We start from the raw sequence: 11561 nt of genomic DNA on the forward strand, positions 1-11561 counted from the left end.
GTTTTTTCTCCCATGCTAGAGCTGACGAATCTATTAGACTGAATTTATTTCTTGCTACTTTGCAGGATAGGGCATTGATCTGGTTTCATTCGATGAGACCTCATTCTATCACTAATTGGACTGATATGGAGCGTGAATTTCTACATGCGTTTTGTTCCTCACAGAAAACTCAATTTTTGCAAGAACAGATTCTTAATTTTGTGCAGTAGGATGACGAGACATTTAGGGCTTGCTGGGAGTGATTCAAGGATCTACTACGCACTTGCCACATCACGGGTTTGACTCATGGAGGTTAGTTGATTATTTTTATACTACTCTTACACCTAATTGCAAGTGTTTTGTCCAGACTATGTCTAATGGAGAGCCCGTCAGCAAGGATCCAGATCAGGTATTATCATTCTTTGATTACTTAGCTGACAAGTGCAACACACGATATACTCAGGCACCCATGACTGCACACCCTATCAGCACAATTAGTGGTGGTGATGCATATGAACCACCAAAATACCCAGATATTCCTCCGCCTCATTACCAGCCACAACAGATCCCTCAGAGCTGTATGCCGTCAAATTTTAGGAGGATAGCATAACACAAATGGCGAACATGCTCCAGCAGTTTATGCAAACTCAAATCGATCATAATAATGAATTTCAGGACACCATTAATGAGATAAGCACGCAGTTGGACATCTTAGAAAATGAAGACTTGCCCATAGAATCTCAGCCTAGTCCTTAAGAGTACCAGCAGCCACACCAAAAAATACACGATGTTTCTCTTGAGACAGCAGAGACCACCACCACTTCGAGAAGCGAGAAAGAATTTCCCCAACCTGAGATGCTCATCGTCGGACAACTAGTTGTCCCAGCACTAGAAGTCATGGCTGAACCAGAAGAGGTCAAAGAAAAATCAGAGGAAACGGGGCCAGAAGCAGAGCAGTTAGTTGATGAGGAGACTGATACTCATACGAAGTACCAACCTGTGGTACCTCATACTCCGAGCTCAGAAATCGTGAAATCGTCACTCCCGCCTGAATCAGATGTTAAGGAGCCTAATGTGGAGGTAGACTCTTGTAGTGGTATGATGATATGTACACCCGATAAAGAGGGTGACCAGTCTGGTGAGCATATAATTTTCAAAGAACCAGGTAAAACCTTTAATGTTAATGCTTCTGAAGAACTGCAGATAATTATTCCGATCACTTTCTCTCAACCGTTAGTTCGTAAAGAAGCAAATTTCCTGGAAACGATGTTGAATAAAGACCCATTCTTGTCAACACAAGAGGGTCGACCTGCACACAAATTGTTTGGTATTTTGACACGCATTAATTCATTTGAGGTTGATTTTCATGCAGGTATGAAGACTGATCCACTGTGGCGGCTTAAATTTGGAGAACCGCCGGTGCAATTTATAGACCTGCGGCCACCAGACGAAATTCCTCCAGAGCCTCCGCCAAGACAATTGTAATGTTTTTCTTTCCTTTATTTTTCTTTTATTTTATCTTATTTTATTTTTAGTTAGTTTTCAAGTCTATTTTCTCGTAGTTCGATCTTTATTTTCCATTATTTCGCCACTCAGGTACGCCTTACTTTTCCCGTGCACAATATTTTCTATTTCCCCTATGCTTTCACATTGAGGACAATGTTCCACTTTAGTTGGGGGGGATGAGCATTCACATGTGACACTGTGCACGTACACGTACTGGGTTTTAAAAACAAAAAATCAAAAAAAATAAAAAAAAAATCAAATAAAGAGAGAAAGAAAGGAGGAGCACTAAGGAATTACACTGCACTATGTCATGCTTAACACTTTGTATACCCTTCACATACTTGCATATAACTTATGAATGACACACTTGAGTCAATCATGCGTAGTTTCTCTCTATATGATCTTATGACTCCATGAAGAATTGATTGGTAGTACATTCGTGTTAATTTGACTATATAATTTCCTGTATTTATACGGCATTTAAATTGTGAGTCTTGATTTGATCTCTTAATTGTGCTAAAGGTTCGATTTTTAGTAGGTTCAATTTTTTTTTTAGTATATGTCTAGTTTAGTTTCCATTGTGTGTTTTTAATTCCATGTTCTAGGTTACCATTTTTAATTAACGCGTGTCCCAGTGTTTCCTTAAGTAGACTAGGGTTTTCATTATTGTTATTTTAATTCCATGTTTAAAGTTTCCATTTTTAGTTAGTATGATCTAGTGTTTCCTTAAGTAGACTAGGGTTTTCATTATTGTTATTTAATTCAATGCGTGATAGTTTTAGGACTTTAATTTGTGTTTTCATTTAAGTCTCCACAATCTTGAAAACTCGAATCTGAACTGAGTTCAGTACCTTTTTAATTTCGATTGGAAGAAAGTAAAATCTGAGATTAAAACGCATTCCTTGAGGAGACGATCTAGCCCTTGGGCTTAATATTACACGATAGAAGTCCTATACTTGGGATAGCTTTCGAGCTACTCATTTTTCGAGTGAGTCAGTGAATACAAAGTCAAGTACTCACAAAGATTATTCAAAGCTTATAGTCCAAAGAAAGATGATCAAATGAAGCTTAAAAAGTATCAAAGCATGGATTCGAAGATTATCTAATAATGTAATGACCCGAAAAAATTTATTGATAAAATAATTGGAAAAATAATAGATGAAAAATATAAATAAGGAATAAAGAAAGAGAGGAGAAAATAAATTTAAAAAGGGATAATAAGCAGGTGCTCGTCAACGAGCAGGATTTTCTCATCGACGAGTGATGTTGTGAGCCCCGTCGTTGAGTAAGTAAGTCTCATCGATGAGGATTAACCGAGAGTGTTTTGGCTATTCTGAAACTCGTCGACGAGCTCACGGCCTTGTCGATGAGTGTTCTTCAATGGTTCATTGACGAGTCCTATCTTCTCGTCGACGAGTCCACGTGGCAACAACTTCTATAAATTGAACTAGGGTTGCTTCCACATGATGGAAATCAAATTTCCTTCTATTTTCTCTCTCTGGGTCATCTTCTCTCCCTTCTCTCTAGGAATCCGGTCCGGATTCAACCCTAATCACTAAACAGAAGTCGCTACGGTGTTCTAGGGAAGATTATCTATACATCTAGCGAATCAGTTTCTTAAACTGGGCTTTTTGGGAAACACTCCTAAGTTGAGGTAAGGGTTAGGGTTTTCAGTTTTAGGCTTAAAAGTTTATTTAAGGTTATTAAGTTGAGAAAATGCAGAAATGGTTGCTTATTTGGGGTTTATTTAATTAAACTAGGGTTTTTAAACCATGGTCTGGGTGAGCATCACATGCGTTAGTTTGGGATACCTGTTGGTGAATTTCAAGGATTTTGGTAAGGGGTAAATTTATATATTAAATCAGGTTTTCATGAATTAAATGAAAATGGATTATGTTATATATATATGTATATATGTTTCATGTGGGTATGAAATGTAAACCATGTAAATTATGTTTTCTGAGTTTAGGACGGCTTATTTAGTTACGTATATATGAAAATGAACTGATGAAAGTGTAAAATATTTAAGATAAGTATGAAAGAAATGAAAGGTATATTCTCAATATGTAAACATTAAAATGTTGGTTGGCTTATTTTACAGGCAACGTATGAATTTTGCTGCTAAAATATGTGGCATGAGTGGAAAGTAATGTTATTTGAACGTATGTTATATATATAAGATGCAGACTATGTAAGAAATGCAATGATAATGAAATGTATAAGGACTATGTTGTTTGTGTTTGATAATACAACCATGTATGTAATGATAGCTAAAAGGAGCTGTGTTAGCAGATTCTAGCGCATATCTATGTGGACTAACTGATATACAGTTAAAAGGAGTTGTAGTACAAATGAATGAAATGAAAATGAATGAAATGGAAATGCGAATGAAATAGATATGAAATATGAAATGTGAACGATGTAAAATGTTAAAGGTTACGTAAAGTGAAATGCAAGAAATGCTAAAGTTATGAACATAAATAGATACAGATGGTTGAATAACGACAGAAAGAATAATGTATTATGGTATTATCAAGTATTTATGCTAGTAAAACATGTCACGTTAGGGCGGGGCAAACTCTTCGTTTGAGGGCTTACTGAGAAAGGAGAGTGCACTAGTAGTATCAGATGTAACAGTAGGCTGCATAACGCACTAGAGTAGAAGGAAACTACTTGTATAGGCAGGTAGATTTTCTTTTTCTTGGGGGCCTTCGCTAGTAAACTTTTGTATGAATTGTGTGAGTATGAAATTAATCTGACACTTGAGAGCTTACTGAGTAAGGTGAGTGCTCTGGTATGCTTCAGTTGTGACCTTTGGATTGCCTATTGTATCAGAGCAAAGGTGTAGTGACCCCGAAGAATAATAATATTTTAATAATAAATAGGGAGGAAAATGGAAATAGAACAGAAGGAGAAAATTTCAACGAATTTCCAGGCTTCGTCAACGAATACAGGGATTCATCAACGAAGGTCTTCAGGATCTCGTCGACGAGGTCTCATTTCGTCGATGAGAAAATACCGAGCGAAGGTTTTGGGCTGCTCTGAATTTCGTTGATGAAGGGTAAGGTTCGTCAATGAATTTACTGAAGGACTCATCGACGAGGTGACGTGTCTCATCAACGAATCTGGCCTTATAAATAGGGAAAACTCTAATTTTTATCATAATTTCAGTGCTCTCTCTCCTCTCTCTCTCTCTCTCTCTCTCTCTCTGTCCCTCTCTCTCTCTATCTCTCTCTCTCTCTCTCTCTCTCTCTCTCTCTCTCCTACGGACCCTCTCACTTCTCTCTTCGATTTTGGCCCCGCCAGTCGCTGGATCGACGATATGAAGCTACCACGACGCTCCTGGTAAAGTTCTCTACAAGTTTGATGGAGCGGATCATTGGTGAAACAAAGTTGGATTCATCCCAAATTCAGGATAAGGCCTTTTAGTCAGTTTTTGGATTTCTGGCAGTTATAAGAAATGATGTAGGCAAAAAAATACTAATATTTTGTTCTGGCAAATGTTATTTTCAGGGTGTTATGTAGGAGGCCCTACAGGTGTTAGGCCTGTAAACCATAGGGGCTTTCCAGTAGTCAGGTAAGGGAAATATGCTATGCTATGTATTTTTAAAATATTATACAGTTTATTAAATTATGAAAATTATGTATTAAAGTATGGTGTGGCTTGAGAATATAAGTATAGTACAGAGATATGTTTTATGAATTTCAATATTATGATTTTACGAATTTCAGTACTATGATTATACAAAATTTAGTACCATGATTATACAAATTTTCAGTACCATGATTATACGAATTTCAGTACCATGATTATATGAATTTCAGTGCTATGATTATGCAGTTATCAGAGTTATGATTATACAGTTCTCAGTATTATAGCGTATGAATTACAGTTACAGTTTATTCAGTATCTTGGTTATTACGGTTATTTCAGAATCATGGTAAATCAGATAGTTGTATATAGAGATATATTATATAGTATCAGACCCTGTTGGACTATGCAGTTACAGAGCACGGTACCGTTGCTACAGATATTATGTTATGTTATGAGTGCAACCACCTATTTAGATAATATGTGATAGTAGGTCGATCACTTAGGGCCTTGACATGAACAGGCTCCCTATCAGATATGGGTTAAGGTGGGCAGATCAGACCGATGGAGTATAGTGATTTATTCCTGGTTGGCCAGCCAGGGTAAATCCCGCCTACGTGCCGCACAACCCTGCTATGAGGGGTTAAATCATGACACACAGTTATCCACAGGGAAAGTTTTCAGTTACTATTACGTATGTACAGATTTACAAAAATAGGGAACATGCTTATGTACACTAGAAGTACTTTGAATAGTAACCTACAATACTATTATGTTAAGCAACATGGAAACGGTGGTGTATTTTATTACTTGTATTATACTTACGTATCCAGTTATACATGATTATATGAAAACAGATTTTCATAATATTGTAGCTCATTTGCCACACACTAGTAATAGCATATTTCGTCTTACTGAGCGTTGGCTTATCCTAGTGTTGAATCATTTTTCAGGTGATCCAGGTAAGCGAGCAAACCAGGCTCATAGATAGAGGGGTTTTAGTAGTGCCCTGTCAGTGGAGTGAGTATTGTGGAGGATTTTTGTATATCCCAACATAGTTGAGGGTATTTTGGGGAACATTCTATATGTGTATATTTTGGGAAACATGTTAGTACTTTGGTATTGTATGGTATTGTATATAATTATATGTGGTTATGTTTATTTGATTTCTGCTTCTCGCTGCTTAGGTTAATGATTGGGTTTACCCCCAGTATGGTATCAGAGCATGTAGATTATCATAGTATAAAAAAAAAAAAAAAACCATGGAAATTAAGCAGTTACAATTTGGTATCAGAGCCTAGGTTGCTAGGTTCTGTAGACTTTAGAATGCAGCAGAAGCAATACCAAAGTATAGGAAAAGGGTTTAAGGTTTGTTTTGTTTCTGGATACAGGATTACTGTGGTGGTTTCTGTGTTTTCCCTGGGGTGACGATTTCAAGAAAACCATAGTAAACTATTGTCGGGTCGTGTCTCCAGGTGACAGAACTAGATATTGTTAAGGTCAAGGAAGGTAGTTAATTGTGAGTTGGTACAGGATAGGTCCGTATACGAGATAAAGTTCTTAAGTGTGTTTCTTTTTTTTTTTCAAGGTGGACCCAGGAAGTAGTGGCACGAATGCTGGGGAGGATAGGCCAGGACCTTCCAACATAGGTGGAAAAGATATAGATGTTGTACTGCGCAGCGTCACTCAGCAAGTGATGGCTGAGATGGCCAGGAGTTCTGGGGAGCATGGCTGTTTGATTGAGCAGTTTACGTAGATGAAGTCTCCATCCTTTGCTAGAGGAGATGACCCGATTGTAGCTGAGAATTGGGTCCAGGATATCGAAGAGATGTTGGCAATGCTTCCTTGTACGGATGAGCAGAAGGTAGCATTTGCGGCATTTAAATTGATAGGGGAGGTGAAGCACTAGTGGATAGCAGCGCGTCTAATTGAGGAGCAGAGGTCAGTTCCAGTTCCAGTGACGTGGGACCGATTCAAGGATCTATTCTTTGAGCGGTATTTCCCTGCTATCGTTCAGAGTGCAAAGGCAGTAGAGTTTCTTCATTTGATACAGGGGAAGATGACTATATCCCAGTATGCGCCTCGGTTTGTCAAGTTGTCGCGTTTTGTTCCACATCTAGCACCTGATGAAGAGAAAAATGCGAGAAAGTTTGAAGAGGGATTAAGGCAGAATCTGTTTGAGCAAGTAATTGGTTTTAGGGCTAAGACATTCACAGAGGTTGTAGACAGAGCTGCGATTATTAGGAGTAGCATTCAGAGGGGTGTAGCAGCTCAGAGTTAGAAGAAGATGCCTGCACTTCAGGGTTTTCAGGCTGGCACCAGTAGGGGTCCATGGAGAGGAGGTCGCAATAGGGGGGACCAGAGGCAGATGGCAGAACCTCGTGGGAGCTAGGGTGCACCGACGTACCTAGTGTGTCAGACATGCCAGAGACATCATTTGGGAGAGTGTTGGGTAGACAGGGGTGTATGTTATCGTTGTGGGAGACCCGGTCACGTGATACGTGAATGCCTAGGTAAGCAGGACCAGGTCCCAGCTCCCAGACCCTATCATGGAGGACATCAGGAGCTCGGGGAGGATACTAGGCACCTCGTGGTGGCCAGCAGAGGAATGTGGCCCCAGCACGAGTATACGCTCTGACGCCAGGAGATGCAGAGGCTTCTACCGATGTGGTGATAGGTACATTTACTATTCTATCATACACAGTTATTGTTCTTTTTTACTCGGGTGCTACTCATTCTTTCATTTCTACATCTTATGTTAAATTATCTAAGAATGAGACCCAGTCATTAGATATAGCACTGTCGGAAGCTACACCATCATTATCAGTGATCAGATGTCAAAGGATACTTTGAGGCTATCTGATAGAAATTCAGGGGAAAGTACTACCAGAAGATCTTATTGTGTTTGATATGTGTGGGTTCGATATAATATTGGGTATGGACTGGTTGGCTTCCAATCACACCAGCATTGATTGTTTTCATAAAGAAGTAATTTTCAGACCTCCTAGAGAGTAGGAATTCAGATTTGTTGGTTCACGGGTATGTGCTCCAACGCAGTTAGTATTCGCGGTGCAGGCGAGCAGATTACTCCTAGATGGAGGTCAGGGGTTTATAGCATATGTGAAAGAAGCATTTGAAAATGAATCGAAGATTGATAGCACAACAGTATTATGAGAATTTCCAGATGTTTTTCCAGAGGAGTAACCTGGATTGCCTTTGGTGCGCGAGGTAGATTTTCCTATAGATTTACCTCCAGGGACTGCGCCAATTTCTAAGGTTCCTTATCGTATGACTTCAACTGAAATGGGAGAATTAATTTTGCAATTGCAGGATTTGTTGAATAAGGGGTTTATACGACCCATTATATCGCCATGGGGAGCTCCAGTGTTGGTTGTAAAGAAGAAATACGGGTCCATGAGGATGTGTATTGATTATAAGGAGATAAACAAAGTTACTATTAAGAATAAATATCCACTACCCCATATAGATGACTTGTTTGATCAGCTCAAGGGTACACGGGTATATTCTAAGATCGATCTCAGATTCGGGTATCATCAAGTGAGAGTAAAAACAGAGGACGTCGTGAAGACAACTTTCAGGACCAGGTATGGGCACTACGAGTTTCTCGTTATTCCGTTTGGTCTAACAAATGCCCCGGTTGTGTTCATGGACTTGATGAACAGAGTTTTTCACCAGTATCTAGATCAGTTTATAGTAGTTTTCATTGATGATATACTAGTGTACTTGAGGAGTTTTGAGGAGCATGAGGTGCATTTGAGGCAGGTGTTGCAGACTCTCAGGGAAGAGAATTTTTATGCTAAGTTTAGCAACTATGCTTAAGAAAGTTGCATTTTTAGGCCACGTGATCTCAGGAGACGGTATTTCAGTGGATCCTATCAAGATTGACGCGGTGGTAAATTGGTCTAGGCCAAGAAATGTGTAGAAAATCAAGAGTTTCTTAGGACTGACAGGTTATTACAGTCATTTTGTTGAGGGGTTCTCAGCTTTGTCAGGTCCTCTCACACGGTTGACTAGGAAAAATGCCAGATTTTTGTGAGATGAAGAATGTGAGCAGAGCTTCCAAGAATTAAAGCAATGGCTCGTCACTACACCAGTTCGAACGATTCCATCAGGAGGTGATGGTTATATTATCTACAGTGACGCATCTTTAAAAGGGCTCGGTTGTGTGCTGATGCAGCATGGTAGGGTGGTGGCATATGTGTCCAGACAATTGAAAGAATATAAAAAGAACTACCCTACTCACGATCTGGAATTGGCTGCGATTGTACATGCACTGAAGATCTAGAGGCATTACCTTTATGGTAAGAGGTGTGAGATATTTTCGGATCATAAGAGCCTAAAGTACTTATTTACACAGAAAGAGTTGAACATGCAACAGAGGAGGTGATTGGAACTTATCAAGGATTACGACTGTACCATCAGTTACCACCCAAGTAAAGCAAATGTGGTAGCTGATGCACTGAGCCGTAAATTAGGAGACATAGCACAGCTAACAACAGTAGTTCAGCATCCAATTCAGATGGACTTGGAAAGACTCGGTGTGAAATTAGTAGAGGATGATCCTCAGGTGTTTATTTCCAGTTTGGTTGTACAACCCATATTGTATGAAAAGATTAAAGCTACTCAGAGAAATGATTTAGAGTTAGTGGAGGTGATAGCCAGAGTACAGGATGGTCAGGGGGAAGAATTTAGTATTTGTGATGATGGGGCTTTGAGATTTCGCACCAGATTGTGTGTGCCTACAGATGACAGCATTAGGAGGACGATTTTAAAGGAAGCACACAGATCTCTATACACTGTTCATCCTGCCAGTACGAAAATGTATAGGGATCTACGAGATTATTTCTGGTAGAGTGGCATGAAGAGGGAGATAGTAGAATTTGTGCGGCAGTGTTTGACGTGCCAGCAGGTTAAGGCTGAGCACCTGAGGCTGGCTAGTCAGCTGCAGTGACTTTTCATTCCTGAGTGGAAGTGGGACCACATGTCCATGGATTTTGTTACTAGGCTGCCGCCGGCATCGCATGGTCAGAATGCCATTTGGGTGGTAGTCGATAGGTTGACAAAGACAGCGCATTTTCTGCCTATTAAGATCAGCTACCCTATAAATCGATTAGTAGAGATATATATATATATACAGGAGATTGTTCGACCCTATGGAGTGCCGGTATCCATAGTCTCGGACCGTGATCCATGTTTTACATCACAGTTCTAGAGGAGTTTACAGGAGGCACTAGGGACTCAGCTAGCATTCAGCACAGCTTTCCATCCTCATACAGACGGTTAGACAGAAAGAACAATCTAGGAATTAGAAGATATGCTTTGTGCTTGTGTGCTAGACTTTGGAGGTAGCTGGATTCAGTTTTTGCCACTAGTTGAATTTGCTTATAATAACAATTATTAGACTAGCATCGACATGGCACCCTACAAGGCATTATATGGTAGGAGATGTCGATCTCCTCTTTTCTGGGATGAAGTAGGCGAAAGGCGAGTTTTGGGTCCAGAGATAATTCAGCAGTCGTGTGATAAAGTCCGACTTATTCGAGATAGGATCAGTGCAGCGCAGAGTCGGCAGAAAAGCTATGCGGATACTCGCCGCCGCGAACTGGAATTTGGAGTAGGTGATCAAGTATTTTTGAGAATAACTCCACTGAAGTGGATCTTGAGATTTGGGAATAAGGGTAAGTTGAGTCCTAGGTTTTTTGGCCCCTTTGAGATACTTGAGAAGATTGGGTCAGTGGCCTATCGACTAGCTTTACCGCCATCTCTATTTCGAGTTCATGACGTATTTCATGTTTCTATGTTAAGGAAATACGTCCCAGATCCTTCACATACCATCAGCCATGCGAAATTGGAAGTCAGTGAGGCTTTAGCATATGAAGAAGCTCCAGTACAGATTTTAGATAGAAAAAAACAAGAATTGAGCAACAAGAAGATACCACTGGTGAAAGTTTTATGGAGGAACCACGCGATTAAAGAAGCCTCATGGGAGCTTGAAGATGAAATCAAACGAAAATATCCCCATTTATTTGATGAATTATAGTATTGATGTATATGCTAAGATAGTAATTTTATTCTATTGAGTTCAGTGTAATTGTAATGTAGAGTGTAGGTTAGGTAGTATTTTGTTTTGGTGGAAATTTTCTTTTATATTTGTAATCTCCCGGAACTACCCATGTAACCACGGTATTCCTCCACCATAAGTGAGGGCAGGTAATAAAATAAGTAGACCATTTTGCCTTATGGGATGATAGAAGGGAATACAGACAATAAATTTCAAGGACGAAATTTTATAAGGAGGGGAGAATGTAGTGACCCGAAGAATAATATTATTTTAATGATAAAGAGGGAGGAAAATGGAAATAGAACAGAAGGAGAAAATTTTAAGGAATTTCCAGGCATTCGTCGACGAAGGTCTTTAGGATCTCGTCAACGAGGTCTCATTTCGTCGACTAGAAAATATAAA

The sequence above is a fragment of the Malania oleifera genome, chromosome 8 (assembly GCF_029873635.1).
Source record: "Malania oleifera isolate guangnan ecotype guangnan chromosome 8, ASM2987363v1, whole genome shotgun sequence".
In the NCBI taxonomy this organism is placed as follows: Eukaryota; Viridiplantae; Streptophyta; class Magnoliopsida; order Santalales; family Ximeniaceae; genus Malania; species Malania oleifera.